The following is an 18403-nucleotide window of genomic DNA, read 5'->3' as shown; positions in this document are numbered from 1 at the left end:
GAGCTATAAAACAGTAACCTTTATATAGCTTACAGATGCACAAACTTGTAATATGTATACACACATGTATATACCTCACATTAATACAAAGTAAGGAATACCATGGGTTCATTATTTCTTCTGAGATAATTTCTTCATGGTTTAATACATGTATCAATACTTATTAAATTTTAATTTTTAAATTTGTTGTATCTTATTAATTTGTAATTTAATTATTTAATTAAATTAATTCATTTAAGTAATTTTTCTTTTTTACTCAATTACTTTTATTTCTTTTTTATTCTCTTTATTCTTCTCTCATATAATATATACCAACTCTAGCCACCCCCCTCCACCCCGCTCCGAAACATCTGCTCCACAAGATTCACTGTTCAATTTATCTTCAGAAAAGACTAGGCTTCCCAGTAACAGCAATCAATCATGTCATAACAAGATAAGACTAGGCATATATCCTTACATCAAGGCTGGATGAAGCAACCCTGCTGGAGAAAAAAGGGTTCTAGGAGCTGGTAATAGAGACAGAGACATCCCAAATTCCACTATTATCAGTCCAACAGAAACCCAAACTAAACAACCACAGCTTGTATGCAGAAGGCCTACAGCAAACCCATAAAGGTCTAGCAATTGCTACTTCAAGTCTCTGTGAGTACCTACTAGCCCTGCTTAGTTGATTCTTGGGGCCTTGTTCTTCTGGAATCTTATGCACTTTCTATACTCTCCACCCCTCCCAACCACCAGTGGGATTTCCTGAGCTCTGCCTAACTTGAGACCCAAGCTATTAGATGGAGCCCATGCCAGGTTCCTAGAAGGCCAAAGACGAATAAGGAGAAGGAAGAGAAGGAAGAGAAAGAGGAGGAGAAAGAGGAAGAGGAGGAGGAGGAAGATGAGGAGGAAGAAGAGGAGGAGGAGGATACTTCAGAGACTTCCAGCAGAACTAGGTTTGAGTAACAACAACAAAATCAATGAAATGATTCCATATGATATCCTGCTATACTCATAGAGCAGTTACTAGCCCAATCATCATTAGAAAGACTGTTTTCAGCAACTGATTAGATCAGAAACAGACACCGACAGTCAAACATTAGTCAAATACTTTTTAATTCAGCCTGGCACTCAGTACACAGGCAGAATGACATCATATGCTTTGTCAGAATTTAAAAAATAATCTTTATGCCAGGGATATGAGTCCCTTGTTATCCTATAAAACCACATGAACCATGTGCTTCCTTGTTCATATTATTGCGGGTGTTCTGGTTCTTTGAACTTCCACTAGAATGGCCTGGTCTGCAATCTAAAACATTCTAGGGAATTTGTATCCCAAGTTCTAAATTCTGTAGCTCATTTTCTAAAGTATAACTACATGATGATGGTGATCAGTAATGGCCCTACCTCTCAGTACCAATTTTTTTATAATAAGCAATTTCTCAGTGCTATTATAGTATATTAAATATGTATATAATATCTCACTGTTAATATTATTTATTATACACATATAATAATATATGTAAATAACATCTAACTATATATCATATTATATTATATATTATAAAATTTATAACAAAAGCAAATTAAGGAATGAAAGATTTGAGTCATGTATTGATGAAACACTCCATCATGAAAGAAGGGCCAGATGGTACAAGCATAGCATAACTGGGTATAGTGCATCTACAGTCAGGAAGTATGGCAGAATGATTTTATTTCATGGCTTGCCTTTTCATCTACCTTTTTGTTTGTTTGTTTGTTTGTTTGTTCTTGTATTGGGTTGTTTTTCAGTCTTGGTAACTAACTAAAGGATGATTTCACTAATATTCAGGGTAGGATTTCTCTGCTCAATAAATGTTTCTAAAACTACCCTCAAAGATATAGTCCTATATGTGCTTCAATAAATTCTATTACTTTGATAACAAAGACAAACAATCATATATTGACTACCATTAAATAACAAGTTTCTTACCTAACTTGTATGGTATCATTTTTAATTAATTAACTAATTAATAATTTTTACATCCCAAACACTGCTGTCCATTACCAGTCTTTCCCTTACAGAATCCCTCTCAGCATTTCTCCTCCCTATCTCTTCTGAGAGGAAAGGTCCCTTCAGAGTATCCCCCAACCAGCTCATCAAATCTCTGCAGGATTAGGCATATGCTCTCCCACTGGGGCAGAGAAGGCAGCCATGTTGGGGAATGGATTACACAAACAGGCACCAAATTTAGGGACAGCCTGTGCTCCAGTTGTTGGAGGACCCTCATGAAGACCAAGCTGCACATCTGGTACATATGTGTTGTGTGTCAGAAGTGACAATGGGAAAAGTGAATAACTAGCAGGTGATCATCCTGAAATGGCCTACTTCAGAATATTACATAATCTCCAACAGGTGTGCCCTTAGTAAGTAAGGCTGTAAGAGATTCATTTTAGGAAAGATTCCTGCTATTATTGGGCTTTTTCTGTTATTTTTAAACATATATAACAATCACTAAGTAATAGTGCATCCTTTTGGAGCAGATCTCTGCACATTCACAAAGATTTTATAGTGTTATTATATAAACAAATAGATGACTTAAGTTTTTATGATGATCCAATAAGAATTTCTAAAATTATATCAGTGATTATTAAGCTCTTTATTAGTGGGACTGCTATTAGTTCCTTATCTGATAGTCAAAACTGCAATGAGAACTCTGCCAGTCTCACAGAAGGCAGGTCAGCTACAATAGCATAGTAATAAGTAAACTTAGATAAGTAAACTTTTTATTATATAGCAACCCTAAATTTCTCCTAAGACAAAGTCTTAGCTACACTGATGCTCTTCCCCCTCAGCTGCCTCAAGAAGAACTGACAAGAAAGAAGAAACCCCCTCCCTCAGGGGCTGGCCCCTGGCATTTATCTCCCTGTCTCTTTAGGTTTTAGAGGGTTAGGATGGGTTTTCTTATTAAATATGCCTTTAATTGAAGTAGACTTACATCAATTGTCTCTTCCCTTTCCTTCCTCCTACACTCCTTAAATTCTTCCAGTACCACCCCTCAAGTTGACAGTCTCTTTTTCTTTGTTTAGTATTACTATTATCTTATATATATGTGTCCATGAATGTAATTTTATACACACAGATACCACAACACANNNACAAAGCCACAGAGTCAAATTTTGTTATTTCANATGAATTCAGGTTTGACCATTCTACATTTGTCAACAAATTAGAGGGCTCATCCCTGTGAGATATGATTTCTCCTTTTCCATAGACTCATTTTCAGATATTTAAAATCTGAGTTCTACAATACCCATGTATTATGTTTTTTCTCATTTGAATTGCTATCATTTTTACTATTTCTATATTTTATTTGGTTAAGTTGAAGGGAAAATTTGCTAAATGCTAGCTGAACACTGTTTTTGTGGATTATCTGATAAAGAATGATCATCTTCTGATATAGACATGAAGACTCATGGAGTTGGACAGGTGAAGAAAACACATGAATTGGGCTCTAAAGATGATTAAAAACAAAAAACAAAAAAAGAAAACAAAACAGAACAAAATAAAACAAAAAAAACTCAAACCAAGCAATTTTCATTCCATCACATACATTCTGGGTATTGGTAAGAAGAAATAACTAGAAATATTTTAAGAATTTCCTAACAGAATAATATCAGAAATGACTTACCAAAATCACAATTTTCCTGTGGATCAGACACTCTTCCCATCTGATGTGTGCTTATAAAGATATTGATATTGTGTAAGGAGAGTTTTCTCCACAGCCTGACTTATCTTCCTTTCTGCAATTGTCCCACAGGTGTCCAACATCACCTATTTTTTTTATTTTGTTTTTTTATTAGGTATTTATTTACATTTCCAATGCTATCCCAAAAGTCCCCCACCCACTCCCCCAACCACTCCCCCACCCACCCACTTTCACTTCTTGGCCCTGGTGTTCCTATTTTGTATACTGAACAAAACAAAAATCTTGGAAATAATTATCTTGGACCCCTCTTGGGGATTTCTCTGTTAAGAGTGATACTGTGTGCTAATTATTTGAGAGATGAGTACTCCTTGTAGTCACTATAGCAAACAATGTCTCCAAACAGTTTTTTTATTAGATATTTTCTTCATTTACATTTCAAATGCTATCCTGAGAGTCCCCTATACCCTTCCCCTGCCCTGCTCCCCTACCCACCCACTCCTGCTTCCTGGCTCTGGCATTCCCCTGTAATGAGTTATATGATCTTCACAAGACCAAGGGCCTATCCTCCCATATATGGCCAACTAGGCCATCTCCTGCTACATATGCAGCTAGAGACAGGAGCTCTGGGGGTCACTGGTTAGTCCCTATTGTTGTTCCTCCTATAGGGCTGCAGACCCCTTTAGCTCCTTGGGTACTTTCTTTAACTCCTTCATTAGGGGCCCTGTGTTCCATCCAATAGATGACTGTGATCATCCACTTCTGTATATGTCAGGTACTGACATAGCCTCACAAGAGATAGCTTTATCACTGTCCTGTTAGCAAAATCTTTCTGGCATATGCAATAGTGTCTGGGTTGGTGGTTGTATAGGGGATGGATCCCCAAGTGAGGCAGTCTCTGGATGGTCCTTCTGTCTGTCTCAGCTCCAAACTTTTCCTCTGTAACTCCTTGCATGGGTATTTTGTTCCCCATTCTAAGAAGGATTGAAGTATCCACATTTTAGTCTTCCTTCTTCTTAAGTTTTATGTGTTTTACAAATTGTATCTTGGGTATTCTAAGTTTCTGGGCTAATATCCACTTATCAGTGAGTGCATATCATGTCTGTTCTATTATGATTGGGTTACCTCACTCAGGATGATATTGTCCAGTCCATCCATTTGCCTAAGAATTTCATGAATTCATTGTTTTTAATTGTTGAGTAGTAATCCATTGTGCAAATGTACCACATTTTCTGTATCTCTTGTGACACTGCCCAGAGCTGATGTCTCTAGCTGCATATTTAATAAAAAAATAAAATGTTTGGGGTCATTTTGATTAAATACATACAGTAACATGTCAGGCAGCAGCGAGCTTCTCTTTATTCCTTATTGATGAAGAGAATAGTTTTGAAAGGTCGACTAACAGTATCAGTGCTACAATGACTACCAGGAGTTACTCATCTCTCTTTCTATTTCACAAATAATTAGCACTCAGTATCACTCTTATCAGAAAAATCCCCAAGAGGGGTCCAAGATAATTATTTCCAAGATTTTTGTTTTGTTCAGTATACAAAATAGATGACGTTGGATACCTGTGGGGCAATTGCAGAAAGGAAGATAAGTCAGGCTGTGGAGAAAACTGTCCTTACACAATATCAATATCTTCATAAGCACACATCAGATGGGAAGAGTGTCTGATCCACAGGAAAATTGTGATTTTGGTAAGTCATTTCTGATATTATTCTGTTAGGAAATTCTTAAAATATTTCTAGTTATTTCTTCTTACCAATACCCAGAATGTATGTGATGGAATGAGAATTGCTTGGTTTGAGGTTTTTTGTTTTGTTCTGTTCTGTTTTGTTTTCTTTTTTGTTTTTAATCATCTTTAGAGCCCAATTCATGTGTTTTCTTCACCTGTCCAACTCCATGAGTCTTCATGTCTATATCAGAAGATGATCTTTCTTTATCAGATAATCCACAAAAGCAGTATTCAGCTAGCATTTAGCAAAATTTCCCTTCAACTTAACCAAATAAAATATAGAAATAGTAAAAATGATAGCAATTCAAATGAGAAAAAACATAATACATGGGTATTGTAGAACTCAGATTTTAAATATCTGAAAATGAGTCTATGGAAAAGGAGAAATCATATCTCACAGGGATGAGCCCTCTAATTTGTTGACAAATGTAGAATGGTCAAACCTGAATTCATATGAAATAACAAAATTTGACTCTGTGGCTTTGTTTGTGTGTTGTGGTATCTGTGTGTATAAAATTACATTCATGGACACATATATATAAGATAATAGTAATACTAAACAAAGAAAAAGAGACTGTCAATTTGAGGGGTGGTACTGGAAGAATTTAAGGAATGTAGGAGGAAGGAAAGGGAAGAGACAATTGATGTAAGTCTACTTCAATTAAAGGCATATTTAATAAGAAAACCCTTCCTAACCCTCTAAAACCTAAAGAGACAGGGAGATAAATGCCAGGGGCCAGCCCCTGAGGGAGGGGGTTTCTTCTTTCTTGTCAGTTCTTCTTGAGGCAGCTGAGGGGGAAGAGCATCAGTGTAGCTAAGACTTTGTCTTAGGAGACATTTAGGGTTGCTCTATAATAAAAAGTTTACTTATCTAAGTCTCAATTACTATGCTATTGTAGCTGACCTGCCTTCTGTGATCCTCTGAGGCCAGAAACTGCAGTTTCTGGCACTTAGCACCTCATCCTAAAACAGCAGGAGGTTAAGTAAAGGATCAATTGCTAGAGTCTTTTCCCTATTGTCCAGATGCCTCTTGCTGGTCAGGCTAGGGGGAAGTTTGGAGCAATAAAATTCTATTGAACCAGGAGAAGAGAATAACAGTCACAGAATTAAAAAAACCATTATATAAGCGTGTATGCACAATCTCACATTAGTTCATATACAGATGCAACATGCTCATTTAATCATTTATACATTTCCATTCAAAACCGGTTGGGGCCAGTTTGCATGCATTCTCTTAATTACATACTTACACACACATCCATACTTTCATATGCATATCGAGCAAAAGACCAAGCACCAGTGCAGAAAGAATTCACTCAATCTGGATGAAAACTGAGCTCCAACTGTATTGCATAGAGAAAGAAAAGGCTTCTACCCTTTTAATGCTAAATGAATTAAGCCCATGTTTGTAAGAAAAAAAGCTTTGTTCCTTTTAATAAGACCAAGCCTGCCTTGTCCTTACTATGGCACCTGTTCTGTTCCATGGTAAGGAGAAGCCTGCCTGCTCCTTCTGTTCTCTGCAGTGTCCTCCTTTTTATTCTTTCCCTCTGCATTCTGAACAGTGCTCTCTTAGTATTTTAAGTTGCCTATAGTTTCTAAGTTATTCCACTCTGCATTCTCTTTCTAATTTTGCTCTCTCCTCCTGCTCTGATGTCACAGTAATGCTCTAATTCAATGCCTTTTCTCCCAATGCTGTGCCTATACTTCTAAGTTCTTCTTGAGTTCAGTTCTGTCTCATATGTGTTCTGTCTAAAAATTCTCCTAGGCTCAGTTCCTCTCTCAGCTCAGTTCCTTTCACATCAGTCCATCAGTTCTGACTCTTCTCTTTGTCCTTAGCCCTTAAACATCTTTCATAATACATGATCACATGTTAAAAAGTTCATCAAAATTTCACACAGACAATCAAATCATAAATTGAAATAGAACTTTACAACAGAGAATGTTGACATGCATATCTACTAGGAGTAATTATCCATCACCTGTCTCAGATCCACAGGTTCACTGAAGGTTTAAAACCATAACGAAGTTATAAGTGAAGTTTTGTATAGATAAACCCAGTCAATATTTTATCTTCTGTCATAGAACCCATAGTAATTCGTTAACTCCCTTATTATGACCTTTGGTTAATTGTTTTACAGCCTCTTAGGATGTGCTCTGAGTAGGAGAAAGTCTGGTTACCACCTAAGAGCAATGAACTGGTGACACTTGGGAGACTGGCAGAGTTCTCATTGCAGTTTTGACTATCAGAAAAGGAACTAATAGCAGTCCCACTAAAAAAGAGGTAATAATCACTGATATAATTTTAGAAATTCTTATTGGATCATCATAAAACTTAAGTCATCTATTTGTCTATATGGCAACAGTATAAGATCTTCGTGGTTGTGCAGAGATCTGCTCCAAAAGGATGTGCTATTACTTAGTGATTGTTATATATGTTTAAAAATAACAGGAAAAACCCAATAGTAGCAGGAATCTTTTTTATAATGAATCCCTTACAGCCTTGCTTAGTAGGGCACACCTGTTGCAGATTATATAATATTCTGGAGCATGCCATTTTAGAATGATCACCTGCTAGTTATTAGCTTGTCCTATTATGGCTCTTGACAGATAAAAACACAATATCCAATCTGCTGACAATGTAAGTCATTAGAAACTACTAAAATATTAGTCTCTAAGTCATCAGTATCTATCCCTTTGTTTTTAGTATCTTGTATAAATATGATTACATCCATAAATATTTACATAAATATTAATACTCCGATTATTGCATTGTTTTGCTCTTTGATTATAGAACAATCAGTATACAAAAATATACATAGAAGAATATTGTTTCTATACTCTAAAACAAATAACTCAGTTTCATTCCCTTAATTTATATTTTTAATATAAAACCAACATTGGAATTGCCACTATGTTAAAGACAAAAACTACAGTGATACTTTAATAGATTATTATTATTATTGTTATTATTATTTTTAGGTCTTGTACAATACTGATATCTCCTGGGCAAGAGAAGAGAAGGGTGAAGTGGTTGTTATGTTCTTGACAGTCAATTTGCATGTCAAATATGTCTTTCATAGCAGCATATCTCATAGTTACTGAACAGGTATGTAGGAACTGAAGAAAAGTAGCAGGTATCTTAAAGAAATCTCACACACAAACATGTACTTATAGCATATATATACATACATATATATATATATGGTGTGTGTGTGTGCTTTTATAAATATAGTTATACAGAGCTCATTTGAACAACAGACTCATTGCCTATACTCTCAAGAACTATAATGTCTTACAATTCACTAGAAAATATAGAAAAGAAGACAATTCATGGATCATTGTACTCTGGAATGTAGAAAGGCTTAATGATTCTCATGTGTGTATTTTCTTCTATACCTTTACTATGCATTCCTATGCTAACTGTGTAACATCTTTTTAAGGTATTGCAGTATAAGGGTTCTTTTTTTTTTTACTATGATTGCATTAATCACCTAGAAGTAAAACATTATGAAGATCTTTATTATAAGATCTTCATGGCCACCCATATGTATAAAAAAGCAGATGTAATATATTTTACATTCACAGTTGTATAAACCAGTAGTGTGCTACTTACATAATACTAGATTAGAGAATATAAAAGGCTTTAGTTGAGACTTAGTTCTACTTTTCAATGGAAAGGATAGTTTTGCCACAGGTTTGTGAAGAAATGTACTTGCTCTATTAAATATTAATTATTTTCATTTGTGAAGTTACATTGCTATTGTAACTTCCTAAACTCAACAAAAGAAAATGTGATAAAGGCCACAGGACAAAGTCCAAGATGACTCTGACCTTCCCAAAGAACAAAGACAAGAAAGATATGCTGAGAGTTGGAGAAATACTTTTCCTCAGAATAAACACATCAATATGTTATTCAATATGAAATGTTCTATCCTTACAGCTTATATACACAAGTAACATTATACAGGCTGAGCAATTTAGATTTGAATAAAAATGTTTATAAATATACATGTATGTACTTAACAATAATTACTGAAAAAAAGCCATGAATTCGAAAAAGAACATGGAGACATAATGCCCCAGAGAAAGCAGATGCTAGAGTGGTGAGACAGAAGTGGGTTAGTGGGTAGAGGAGCATTTTCAAAGAGAAAAATGGGGAGAGGGGAGAGGCAGATAGGATGGGGTGTTTGTGTAGGAGTATCTGGGAAGGAAAATATAATTTGAACTGTAAACAAATAAAATGATTAATAAAAATAGGAAAGAAAAAGAAAGAGTATGGAGGAGGTTTATTGAATGACTTGTAGGAATGAAGTGGAAGGGGAAATTATGTAATTATATTATAATTTCAAAACATAAAGGATAATTAAAACAAAACAAAAATGTAATTCTGGAAATTTTCAGGTTTACTAGAAACTGTCTTGTGGAAAAATAAAAAATATCAAAGAACACAAACTCTTCGTTGTGTAATCAGGGTATCCTTATATGTATCCATATATATATATATATATATCATGCACCTTAGATATATATCTAAGGTGCATGAATTTACTTATCTGTTACCATGCTTCTAAAGCAGACAGTTGTGTTACCTGATTTCTTCAGAACTTTCTTCTTCCTCTTCTTCTCCCTCCTCCTCTTTCTCTTCCTCTTCCTTCTCCCCCCCTCCTCCTCTTCTTACTCCTCCTCTTCCTCTGCTTCTTCTCTTCATTTTTAGTGTACCTTCCAAGTCCCTAGAAAACAGTGATGTAAATTAATTGTAACGATAATGCCAGGCATCTCATTGTTTACCTGATGATTCCCGTCACCTAGACATATCAGACGATAAAAGATGATAAGACCACAAGGTGAAAATTGCCAAGAAAATCACTAAATGGAGGAAAAAACTAGAGAATTATTATCCACCATCCAGCTTGAGTACTGTCCATTCAATTAGTAGCAGCATCCTGCCTGTGCTTTGAGCTGAATCATTGGTGCTCACTGATGTATAACTTCACACTTATCAAAGATTGAGAGTTAAAGAATAGCTATGGTTGCAGATCTAAGTAATTTATTCTATTCCTTAAAACAAAGATGATCAGTATATACATAACATGAGAAAAATACTAATGATAGATACATTGATAATACATGATATATTATTCATATCAAGAAACTACAGTATTTAAAGGTATAGATATTCTCAGTATATTATTGTGGCAAGATATATAAGTTTTTTGCTGCAATTTAAGATCTATATATTCTGGTGCTAATTTTGAACTAAATGAAATTTTAAAAGTTCAGATTTGAATATAGGTTGCCTTGTTCTTGACAAATTTACTCCAGTGGATATTTGCAACAGTAATTATTAATCAGGTTAGTTGACTCAATAAATTCAATGATGTATATTTATAAATAAATAACTGAAACTGGTTTAATGGTTCACTCTTGTGCCTGTGTATATCTTATATGGTGTTCTATAATGTTTCCTCATTGAGGTTTTCACAACATGTACACTAAAAATTTAACCTAACATTTTAACATATTGATATCATGAATATTAGTTCACACTCAATGAAATCATCAAGCATACTTTAAAATTGTATCATCCTTCTGGCCATTTGTACTTAACTTCAATGTAATTCCCCACAGGTTTCTGACGTTCAACCTCCTTTTTGTTATAGGATGTCATTAATGCTACTAATTCACAGTATTTATTTAAGAAACCACACAGATTTTTATGATTTGACATTACATTATTTCTCTCCTTATTGCTTTTCTGTAAGATGAGTTTCTTGAAAGAGGATGCATATAACAGTCACACCTAATGCTTCCTTTCTTGGAGAGTTACTCTTGACTCATGTTATCTTGGGCAAAAATGTCACACATATTTGGATTTCCCTTTATTTTCATGCATTTTCAGACAAGTTTCAGTGTAAATGTCTGATTCTGCAGAGAAAGTTACCTACCTCATACTTAGAGTTGATAATCTTTCTTTCTTTGCAGGTTATTTCTGACTATCTAGTGAATATAATGGATGGAGGCAATCAAACAATTGTATCAGAATTTATACTCCAGGGACTTGCCAACTCAAAGAATATTCAGGTCTTACTCTTCATGATATTGTTGACTCTTTATCTTCTGATCATGTCTGGAAATATTGTCATACTGATCTTAATATCTACTGACCCCCATCTCCTTTCCCCCATGTACTTCTTGTTGGCCAACCTGTCCTTTGTTTATATGTGGCTCCCTTCAAACATCACTCCTAAGATGATCACAGATTTTCTCAGGGAAAACAAAACCATTTCCTTTGCAGGATGCATGTTTCAGGTCTTTTTTGCCCATTGCATTGCTGCAGGAGAGATGGTGCTGTTGGTGATAATGGCTTATGATTGCTATGTGGCCATCTGCAAACCACTCCACTACATCACCATCATGAACCTTAAGACATGCATGGGTTGGTGTTAACTTCCTGGACAATTGGCTTTATTCATGGTATAAGTCACTTGGTAGTGGTTGTGCAGCTACCTTTTTGTGGTCCCAAGGAAATAGACAGTTTCTTTTGTGACATGCCACTGGTAATCAAGCTAGCCTGCATGGATTCCCATAATTTAAATACTTTAATGAATGCTGAATGTGGGGTTGTGGCTGTAACCTGTTTAACACTATTGCTTATTTCCTATACAAATATCCTCATCACTGTTTGCCAGAGCTCAAAAGCTGGAGCATCTAAGGCTCTGTCTACATTCAGGGCACACATCACAGTCATAATGATCTTCTTTTTGCCCTGCATCTTCATCTATGTGTCTCCCCTTAGTATCACCTGGTTGGACAAATTTTTTGCTGTGTTTTATTCTGTTTTGACACCTTTCCTAAACCCAACCATTTATACACTGAGAAATAAAAAGATGAGAAATGCTATGAAAAGGTTCATTGGCAAATATCTGGGTCTAAAAGTAAAGTCCTAATATCCAGAAATGTATACTAATTTCTTCACATAATAAAACTTGTATCCAAAATCTTTAAAATTGGAAATAATTTTTTATTTCAAATTTTACCAAGCTTTCAATAAAGATATAATTTAATATTTTAAAGATAACACGATATTTACTGACCAGCCATCAGATCATTGTGAATCCTTCAACTTAAAATATAAATATGAATGATTTTCTTCCAGAAGAATGCCAGCAAACTATTTTTCAACTAATAAAGTTGTACTTTACACTTTTTGACCAAACTCACATGTTTAAACAGGAATAAAATATTAATAAATTTTACTCAAGTATAAGTCTGTACATACCCCCAAATTGTCAACTTCCATTGCCAAATGATCAACAATATCATTTTTGTCTTATTTTAACTATCGATCAAATCAGTAATTGTGATGGCCAAAATAATTTTTTTAAAAGACAAAAAAAAAGAGAGAGAGAGAGAGAGAGAGAGAGAGAGAGAGAGAGAGAGAGAGAGAGAGAGAGATAAACTTCACAAGGGTTAGCAGTGAAGTTTATTTCGTATTTTTTTCATTATTTCATTTATTTACATTTTATTTATTGTTCTCTTTCCCAGTCCTAATACCCATCCCTAATCCCCTTCATCTCCAAGAGAGTGATACCCCACACAGCCATGACCTTACCCATCTAACATTCCTCTTTTTCTGCGGGCATCAAGCCTCCACAGGTCCAAGTGCATCCCCTCCCACTGTGGCCAGAGAAGGCAGTCCTCTGCTACATATGTATCAGGGTCCATAAACCAGGCAATGTATGCTCTTTAGTTGATGGCTTAGTCTCTGGAAGCTCTGAAGGGTCCAGTTAGTTGACTCAGCTGTTCTTCCTATGGGGTTGCAAATCCTTTCGGCTCCTTCAGTCCTTCTCTTAACTCTGCCATAGGGCTTCCAGACCTCAGTCCAATGGTTGGCTGTATCTGAGTCTGTCTCAGTCATGTGCTGGTAGCCTTTCAGATGACAGCCATGCCAGGGTCCTGTCTGTAAGTACAACATGCATCAGCAATAGTGTTGGGATTCGGGGCCTTCACATGAGATGGATCCCAAGTTAAGATACTCTCTGGATTGGTCTCTGAACAATTTTGTCCCTAAATTTCTTTTAGACAGGAATGTGAGATGGATGGGTGGCCCCATCCTTCAACTGGAGGCTATGTCTATCTACTGGAGTGGTCTCTTCATGATCCATCTCCACACCATTGGGCTTTTTGGCTAAGACCATCCCCATTAGGTCCTAGTAACCTCTTACATCCCTGGTGTCTGGGAATTTCTATAGGTTTCCCCATCCAGCACCCCACACTACTGCATATTTCTTTTCATTCTTTTGGCCCTTTGGGCTTCTCTCCTGTTCTTCCTCCCATACTGGATCCTGATGTCCTTTCTTCACTTCCCTCTCCTCTCTCAGCTAGGTCCCTCCCTCCCTCTGCTTCTAATGATTATTTTGTTCCACTCCTAAGTGGGATTGAAGTATCCACACTTGGATACTTCACTCCTATATGGCCTGTGAGTTGTATCATGGGTATTCTGAACTTTTTGGCAAATATGCATATATCAGTGAATACTTACTATGTATGTCCTTTTGGGTTGGCGTTACCAATCACTAAGGGTGATAATTTCCAGTTCCATCCATTTGCCTGCAAAATTCATGATGTCTTCGGTTTTAATTGCTGAATAGTAATCCATTGTGTAAATGAATCACATTTTCTGTATCTTTTCTTTGGTTGAGGGACGTCTGGGCTGTGTCCAACTTCTAACTATTACAAAGAAGGCTGCTATGAACATAGTAGAGCACGTGTCCTGTGATATGGCAGAGCATCTTTTGGGTTTAAGCCCAAGAGTAGTATAGCAGGGTCTTCAGATAAAACTATTTCCAATTTTCTGAGGAACAGTTAGATTGGTTCCCAGAGTGGTTGTACCAGTTTGCAATCCCCACAGGCAATGGAGGAGTGTTCATCTTTCTCCATATTCTTACTAGCAATTTAGGTCACTTGAGTTTTTGATCTCAGCCATTCTGACTGGTGTAAGGTGGAATCTCAGGGTCATTTTAATTGGCATTTCCTTGATATCAAGGGCTTTGAACATTTCTCTAAGTGCTTTTTGGCCATTAGAGACTCTTTGTTGTGAATTCTCAGTTTAGCTCTGTACCTCATTGTTTAATTTGTTTGTTTGTTTTGCTTTATTTTGTTTTGTTTTGTTCTTTGAGATTAACTATATTGGATATTAGCCCTCTTTCAGATGTAGGGTGAGTGCAGATGTTTTCACAACCTGTAAGTTGCCAACTTGTTCTATTGACAGTGTCCTTCACCTTACAGAAGCTTTTCAGTTTCATTAAGTCCCATTTATCAATTGTTGATCTAAGAGCCTAAGCCATTAATGTTCTGCTCGGAAAAATCCCCCTGTGCCAATGAGTACAAGGTTCCTTACTACTTTCTCTTCTATTAGATTCAGTGTATCTGGTTTTATGTAGATGTCCTTAATCCACTTGGACTTGAGCCTTTTAGAAGGTGATAAATATGGATTTGTTTTGTTTTCTTTTTTTTTAACTTTATTGGATACTTTCTTTATTTACATTTCAAAAGTTATCCCCCTTTCTGGTTTCCCCTCTGAAAACCTTCTCCCCCTATCCACTCCCCCCTCTCCCTGCTCACCAACCCACACACTCCTGCTTCTTGGCCCTAGAATTCCCCTACACTGGGGCATAGAGCCTTCACAGGATGAAGGCCCTCTCCTCTCATTGATGACCTACTAGGCTATCCTCTGTTACATATGCACCTGGAGCCATGAGTCCTACCATGTGTATTCTTTGATTGGTGGTTTAGTCCCTGGGAGCTCTGGGGAGTCTGGTTGGTTCATATTGTTGTTCCTCCTATGGGGCTGCAAACCCCCTCAACTCCTTGGGTCCTTTCTATTGTTCCTTCATTGGGGACCCTGTGCTCAGTCCCATGGATGGCTGTGAGCATCCACCTCTGTATTTGTCAGGCACTGGCAGAGCCTCTCAAGAGACAGCTATATCAGGCTCCTGTCAGCAAGTACTTGCTGGGATTCACAATAGTGCCTGGGTTTGGTGATTGTATATGGGATATATCCCCAGGTGGGGCAACCTCTAGATGATCATTCCTTCAATCTCTGCATCATACTTTGTCTCTGTAACTCTTTCCATGTTTTGTTTCCCTTCTGAGAAGGATCAAAGTATCCACATTTTGGTCTTCCTTCTTGAATTTCATNTGGTTTGTGAATTGTATCTTGGGTATTCTGAGCTTCTGGGCTAATATCCACTTATCAGTGAGTGCATATCATTTGTGTATTTTTTTGTGATTGGGTTACCTCACTCAGGATGATATCTCCAGATCCATCCATTTGCCTATGAATTTCATAAATTTATTGTTTTTAATAGCTGAGAATAAATGTAATACATTTTCTGTATCCATTTCTCTGTTGAGCGGCATCTGGGTTCTTTCCAGCTTCTGGCTATTATCAATAAGGTTGCATGTGTCCTTATTACATGTTGGAGCATCTTCTGGGTATATGTCCAGGAGTGGCATTGCTGAGTCCTCAGGTAGTACTATGTCCAATATTCTGAGAAACTGCCAAACTGATTTCCAGAGTGGTTGTACCAGCTTGCAATGAAGGAGTGTTACTTTTTCTCCACATCCTTGCCAGCACCTGCTGTCACCTGAGATTTTGATCTTAGCCATTCTGATTGGTGTGAGATAGAATCTCAAGCTTGTTTTGGTTTGCATTTCCCTGATGACTAAGGATGTTGAATATTTTTTTAGGTGCTTCTCAGCCATTTGGTATTCCTCAGTTGAATATTCTTTGTTTAGATCTGTTCCCCCATTTTTAAATAGGGTTGTTTGGTTCTCTGGAATGCACCGTCTTGAGTTCTTTTTATATATTGGATATTAGCCCTCCATCGGATGTAGGGTTGTTGAAGATCTTTTCCCAATCTGTTGGTTGCCTTTTTGTCTTACTGACAGTGTCCTTTGCCTTATAGAAACTTTGAAATTTTATGAGGTCCCATTTGTTGAGTCTTGATCTTACAGCACAAGCCATTGGTGTTCTGTTCAGGATTTTTTCCCCTGTGCCCATATGTTCCAGGCTCTTCCCTACTTTATTCTCTACAAGTTTCAGTGTCTCTGGTTTTATTTGGAGGTCCTTGATCCACTTGGACTTGAGCTTTGTACAAGGAGATAGGACTAGATTGATTCTCATTCTTCTACATGCTAAATGCCAGTTGAACCAGCACCATTTGTTCAAAATGGTAGGAGGTGTCTACCTCCTACTCAGTCTGTTTCTAGACAGCAGAGCTGCCAGCACCTCTGACCACAAACCCTTTCAATTATTTTTGAGACACTGGAAGAATTCCCCATGAGGCTCAGGCAATATCTATATTCTCTTCTATCTTTAAAAACAATTAAGCCAAAGTTAGACTTCTACCCTATGATTACCTGATTGTAGGAAGCAGGCAGCTTTTACTTTAGCTCTCTGCCTCAGAGTTACCATTCTAAATATTTCCACAGCAGGGGAACTCAGAGCTTATGAACTGAATCTGTCCCTGTGTTTCTTTGCTTAGTGTTCCTATGTGCTGGAGCCACATGACTTCACTCCACTCACTGAGAAACCACCACTCCCCTCCTTCCAGACATGCTTCACTGTGTCTGAATCAATCCAAGAATCCTCAATTATTATTCTTGCCTACCATGTTGTACATCATCTGTTGCATGTAGTTTAAAAAACATTCTTATTCTTCCTTGGGGGCTCTCCCTGTGTTCCTGGTTATGTTCCAAGAACAGCTGCTGACATGGAGAGTCCCGTTCTGCTAAGCTGCCAACAACTACCCTTCCTGGAAACTCTGGGAGCTGCTCTTCATATGCTATCTGCTAAATGTCCCGGCTGACTCCTACAACCACCAATGACTGTCCTGCAGCTGTGCCCTTTCTCCTGCCCACTGAAATCTTCTTAGATGGAAAACACAAGACAACCTAAATATTTTATAATCAGCCAGATAACACAATCACTTGGCATGGAATCTATTGTCCTAAATTCATCAGCAATCTTATATCAGAATTTTTCCAGTGGTGGCCACAGGTTATAATAGCCTTGAACACATCCATACAGAGGACAATTTCTTGAACAGAATACCAATGGCTCAGGCTTTAAGATCAACAATTGACAAATGAGACCTCATAAAATTGAAAAGTTTCTATAAGGCAAATGTCACTGTCACTACGACAAAACTGCACTCTATAGATTAGGAAAGGATTTTTATAGTTGGATTAATATCTAAAATATAGAAAGAGTTCAAGAAATTAAATTAAAGAAAACCAAATAACCTAATTTTAAAATGGGATACAGAGCTAAAAATTTTTTTTAGCTGAGAAATCTAGAATGGCTGAGAAGCATTTAAAGAACTATTCAACATCCTTAGTCTTCAGGGAAATGCCAATTAAAATGACCTTGAGGTTCCATCTTACACCAATAAGAATGGCTAAGCTCAAAAACTCAAGCTACAGCATATGCTGGCAAGGATGTGGAGAAAGAAGATCAATCTTCCATTGCTGGTGGAACTGCAAGCTGAAAAAACCACACTAGACATCAATCTGGTGGTACCTCAGAAAACTGGAAATAGTTCTACCTTAAGACCCAGATATACCATTACTGAGTCTGTACCCAAAGATGCCCCACTATACCTCAAAGATATGTGCTCAGATATTTTCATAGCAGTCTTTTTTGTGATAGTCAGAAGCTGGTAACAATCCAGATTTCCCTCAATAACAACAACAACAACAACAAAAATGGATAGAGAAAATGTGATTCTTTTAACAGAGGAATACTACTCAGATATTTATTTTTATTAGATATTTTCCTTATTTACATTTCAAATGTTATCCCATTTCCTGGTTTCTCCTCCAAAAACCCCCTATCCTATCCTCACTCCCCCTGCTCACCAACCCATCAGCTCTCATTTCCCTGTCTTGGCATTCCCCTACACTGGGGCATCAAGCCTTCTCAGAACCAAGG

At 36.9% G+C, this 18403-nt stretch overlaps 1 pseudogene; it reads left to right on the top strand.

Moving 5' to 3' along the window:
* The first annotated feature begins 11412 nt into the window (after nt 1-11412).
* On the top strand, nt 11413-12353 carry LOC110289999 (annotated as a pseudogene).
* The last annotated feature ends 6050 nt before the right edge of the window (nt 12354-18403 follow it).

The sequence above is a fragment of the Mus caroli genome, chromosome 2 (genome assembly GCF_900094665.2).
Source record: "Mus caroli chromosome 2, CAROLI_EIJ_v1.1, whole genome shotgun sequence".
Lineage (NCBI taxonomy): Eukaryota > Metazoa > Chordata > Mammalia > Rodentia > Muridae > Mus > Mus caroli.
Note: the sequence above shows the minus strand (reverse complement) of the source record. Positions and strands in the feature narration are given on the sequence as shown.